Here is a 5,859-nt window from a genome sequence, read left to right on the forward strand (position 1 = left end):
TTTGTATATTAATCGGTTAAAAATCGGCTTGAGACCGACTAATTACATTAGGCGGCCGATTTTATAGTGACCCGCCTGAGCAAACCGACTTGGGCTAAATCGCCTCGGAGCTTTTACGTCTAGCGCCTAGGTGGCCGACTAGGCGGCTAGGAGTCCGCGTTTTTGAACAAGGGTTATATCATATTCGATATCTTCTAAAAAAGGAAACAAAATATTTTCACATTATATTATGTTTTTAAAATAAAAAAGGTAAAAATAAATAAATAAAAATAGTAGTAGTTACAGAAAAAAAAATTTAAAATATTTTTTTTAAAGTCGTCACGAGAACACTAAATCCTAAACCCTAAATACTAATCCCAAAACCTTAAATCCTAAACCCTAAACCCTAAACCCTTGTGTAAACCCTAAACTCTTGGATAAATTCTAAACTCTAAATCAAAAACACTAAACACTAGTTATGCTCAAGGGTTTATGATTTAGGATATAGGGTTTAGGGTTTAATGTTTTAGTGTTTAATATTTTTGATTTAGAGTTTATGATTTAGGATGAGGGTTTAGGGTTTAGAATTTAGTGTTTTGCTGACGATGTTAAAAATATTTTTTTTTAATTCTTTTTTTTTCTGTGACTACTACTATTTTTATTTATTTATTTATTTTTTTACTTTTTAATTTAAAAATATAATATAATTTGACAATATTCTATTTTCTTTTTTAAAAGATATCGAATATGAAATAACACAATCCTATTGGTTGGTGAACCTAGAGGTTCACCCTAGGGGGTGAAGCCAAGAATAACTCTTTTATTAAATTAAAATTATATAATATATTTAACGAAGATACATATCAAAACATAATTAATTACTAACCATACATAACGTTTTATTTTCTAATGAGGTAAATTTTTTCTAAGATATTCTTATATATTTGTTCTAAACTTTTATTTCAACGAAATCTTTCAATATTATTATTTTGATTATGAGTCTATAATTTATTTTAATCTTAATAAAAATATATAATTTTCTTTTAATACTTTTTAAATAAATAAATATTTTAATTAGTATATAAATATTTCGTATTAATTTAAATATCCATTCATATAATGAAATAATGTAAATTATATATATATTTTTGAATATTTAAAGCTAAATCAAAAAAAAATTCAAATATATTTTAAAATTTCAAATTTACGTCTGAATTTATATTTATTTTTTAAAATAAATTTAATCGGTCTAAACAAGTCAATGTAATTACCGCTGGTCTAAATGAACAATGCCAATAGAATCTATTATTTATTTTATCCTTAACAAAACTGCAAAATTTTATTTTCATATATAGTAATTAAATAAATTTGTAATTAATATTTAGGTATTTAAGTTTAGTTAAAATATTAATTTTGTAGTATATAAAATAATTTAAATCATAAATACATATATTTCAAATTTGTTTCATTTTTTCAAAAACTAAATTATATATTTGAAAAATAGCTTCAAATATAATTTTAAATTTTAAAGTTATTTTAAAATTTATATTCAATATTTTTTAAATAAGTTTAACAATCTGAACATGCCAATATAAATGGACGACCCTAATATATCTTACAATTAAATGAGTGGAAACAGATTTGAATATAAATATAAGAAATAATGAATGAGACGAATTTAAAAGGGGCGGGTTCATCCATTTTAACATCTTTAAAAATAACTCAATAATATACACAAAATTAAATAAACTTATATAAAACTTAAAATGAATAAATATAGATGCGATTCTAATTTATATTAAATAAATTTTAGAAACGATGAAATATATATATAAATCTCGCGTTTTAAAAACACGTATCAAAAGCTAGTCTAATTAGAGTCCTATTTTAGACCTTATGTGTATTTTAGTTCGGGACACCAAATATGAGTTCATGTAAATTATTTAGATTTTGAATATAACATATATATTTATATGTGTTGTATATCTTAAACATGCTTAACCAATTCTATCAAAATCTACCATACCTATTTAGATCAATAACCTAAAAATTTAAAATGAAAAAAATACTTCCCTAGAGTTTTATTTCATATAGAATTTAAATAGCAATACACCTATGTTTTATATAGAAGTGAAAATATGTCCATTTATTCCATAGATTATGTAAATGTCACCAACAAAATCATTTTTTAGTATTCCTCTCATATTTTAAATTTAAAAGCTTTTACATAATTGTTGAGATCTTCTCAAATCAAATCATATACTCAGAAATATTAATGTTAGTTATGTAAGTCATAATACTTTTACATAAATGTTAAGATCTTTTCAAAGTAATTATTCCACAAGCAGTAGGATTTTAGAGATGTTATATATGATCTGTTTAACCGCGGCAGACGAGAGAAGAAGTGACGGCGTCACATTCACCCGACTACTTTTAAACTTTTCTTAAGAATTAGCTTGATGTTTGTACAAGTTCCCTCAATCAAAAAACACGTATTGTGAAAAAATGTGTATGTGTTCCTAGTTCAGTTTGATCCTAGATCCGCCCCTGTGCTTACCTTACCTATTTTACTAACAACTAATTTCAAAACATAATGTAACGAGAATCTTAAATATTTTGCATTTAGCAAACAATATACATTACTTTAACCAAAATATAAAACCCCAGATGTTAAACTACACATTTAATCATTTAAGAAATACACAATTTTTTATCACTATAAAAATGAGATATAACCGCGCATGGCACAAAATAGATCCTAATCTAGTTTCTTCTAGACTCTAATTCATTTGGCATCTTTTACTATTGAGCTGATTTCTTCATATTTGTAAAAAGCTTATCACGTTCTTTTTATCCCAGAAGACGAACTCAATTTTGAACTATTTCTATTTAAAAATCTTAACAGGTGTAGTTTCTGTTACAGAAATAAGGGGGTTGATTATCTTAACATCAACACAAAGATTTATGATGAATGATGGCTAATTCTGTAACATTTCGAGTTGTGATATATAGAAAAGTTTAAAAAAATTGATTTGGCTACTTATATCACCAAAGTTGACTTACCTTTTCTGTCACACATCCGTTTAGAACTTTGGAGTTAAGCGTGCTTCACCTCGAGTAGTGGAAGGATGGGTAACCTATCGGAAAGTGATTCATGATACGTGTGAGTGGGGCCAAAGCACGGAGAAAGGTCATGTGGTGATTGTAGGGTTAGTAAACAATGATTTCATGCATTGGAAAAATTAATGCACTGCCCGTCGGATGGGATGGGGTCACCGGGCCGAGTGAGCGGGCATAGGAGACCCATTAGCCGTGGGTGGGCGGAGCGTTATAAGTGGTATCAAAGCGGGTTAGCTATCTCGGTTCTGACCCGAGAGGCATCTCGAGACATGTCGTGGAGCGTAATGAGGACATTGCGTTCTTTGAGGGGGGGGGGTGAATTTTAACATCCCGAGTTCTGATATATGAAAAAGCTTAATATAATTGATTTGGCTACCTATGTCACCAAAGTCGCCCTACCTTTTCTGTCACACATCCGTTTAGAACTACAGGGTTAAGCGTGCTTGGACTGGAGTAGTGAAAGGATGGGCGACCTATCGGGAAGTGATTCGCGATCTCGTGCGAGTGAGGCCAAAGTACGGGGAAATGTCGGGTGGTGATTGCAGGGACAGTAAACAAGACTTCTGGGCCTTGAAAAACTAACTCACCGCCCGTCAGATGGGATGGGGTCGAGTGAATGGGCTTGGAAGGTCCATTAGCCGTCGGCGCGCAGGGCGTTATAAATTCATTCATGAAACTATCAGAAATTTTCTTTAAGAACAACGTAGGGTTATAATGACTCCAATGAAAGGATTTTTAGGCTGTTGCAACTATTCTGCAAAAATTTGAGAAAATGACGAATGATGACTGACGAATTTACTCTATATTATGAAACCCGTGTATGACTTAAAATAGTATGTAACAAGCGCTAGTATCCCGAAGGGTCATATGCATTAATGGTTATGTTACCAACAAATGCTGGTAAAATCGTAGTCATCACATCACCAAAAACAATCTTCGGGCTGAATCGTTTAGTGGTCAAAGAAGTCACAATGTTGTGATGCCAGCCTTAGGAAAACAAGTTAATCTTGCTTCAGCCCTTCCAATTGCCAAAGTTTTCTTCCACCATGCCAAGAGCAAAGAACACCAAAGTTAGATGAGTATGGAGTCTACAGAGATAGATCAGGGACATGCTAGAGATGTAGAAGGACACATCATCAGAGTATCCAAGGATGATATCAGAACTCTTCTGGAAAGATCCTCAATGGACGAACACAGCTACGTATGTCTTCCAGAGCATGCTAGGTTATTCACACAGACCAAGTTGGTACGAGAGATCTACACCAAGGATGAGATCAATGAGATGTTCTATGGAGTCAGTGGAGCCCAAGAAAAGAATGAAGGCAATTTCCAGATGAATCTTGATGGTGTCTACTACCCACTGAATGATAGCATCAGTTGGTTGACCACATGCATGGAGGAGATGAGGCAAGCCATAGCCAAGATCCAGACAGCAGCGTTGATCGACAGACACCACTCAACATTGATTGACGACGACCTCACACATTCAAATCCGATGAAGTCTCAACCAGATTCTTACACCAGAGCAGAGATTGATCAGTTGGTAGAAGGGATCTACAGAACTCTGGAAACTACAGAAGAGAGGCTTGATAGGAGATGTGATGACATCAATTTCCCAATAGACCTTACAATGAGTTCTCTGACTTCTCAGATAGAAGCAATACAGAGGGAGATCATAGAGATTCAGAGATATGTTCCTCGTCGACCAGAAGTATCAACATCGATCGACAGACGCAACAACAAATCGACCGACATTCACAGACCAACATCGGTCGACGAAGATACAAACCAAGGCAGGCTAGTACCAAAGGTGAAATCAGACATGTCTGATACACACAACCATGGAGAGGAGATCTTAGATGACGCATACGTCACACTCATAAGGAATCAGTTCCAACTTGAGAGTCTTGACGACATATTGCAGAAGATAGAGAATGTAACTGCATCAATGAAGGACAAATGGCGCAAAGGAGATGAAGCAATGAGAGACTTCACTTCTGTATGGTTCAACAAGCGCAGAGAAGAGATGGAGACTTGTTTCCCAGCAAGTTCCAGCTTTCCACATTACTAGCCAAATCACCTCCAAAGTCAATCTAAATGACTATAACAAAGCGCTGAGTGGGAGGCAACCCACTATTAGGTAATATTTAATTGGTTTTTATTAATTTAGTATTTATGTTGGTTTTTAAATATTGCAGGTCATAAAAAGAAAAACAAAATAAAAAGATCCGAGTAGACGATTGCCATGAGTATCGACCGACGAACCACTGCCGACATCGATCGACAGAATATCACCTGCTGCGACCGATGTCAACAGATTTACATCGATCGACATCTAATTCGGTCTGGTATATCGTTCTTACTTGTTACATTGAGTCCTTATGCTTTAGTTATTCACATAACTCCTACTGAATTCACACTAGGGACAGTGTAGTTTAAGTCTATAGGGATGTTTACTGATATTAGTTTATCCATGAGTCTTACTAAAATGTTTTCAAAAAGAGTTTTTATTGAGTCAAGAAAGAGATAATGAACTTGTTTGATTTTTGCTTATTATCTAACCACACCATTCTAGATTTACTAGTTGCATATAGCACTAAAGATACCAAAGTGGATCAACATGTCAACTATGTTACACTTGCTAGGAATGCTTGAAGGAACCAAAGCTGACCTCCAACCTAATTGAGCTCAACTCTGCTTGTCTTGGAGCTTGGTATACATGGGATCGGATTCTTCAAACAAGTCTGGAAGGTAAAGCCT

Source organism: Brassica napus, chromosome C3 (genome assembly GCF_020379485.1).
Source record: "Brassica napus cultivar Da-Ae chromosome C3, Da-Ae, whole genome shotgun sequence".
NCBI lineage: Eukaryota > Viridiplantae > Streptophyta > Magnoliopsida > Brassicales > Brassicaceae > Brassica > Brassica napus.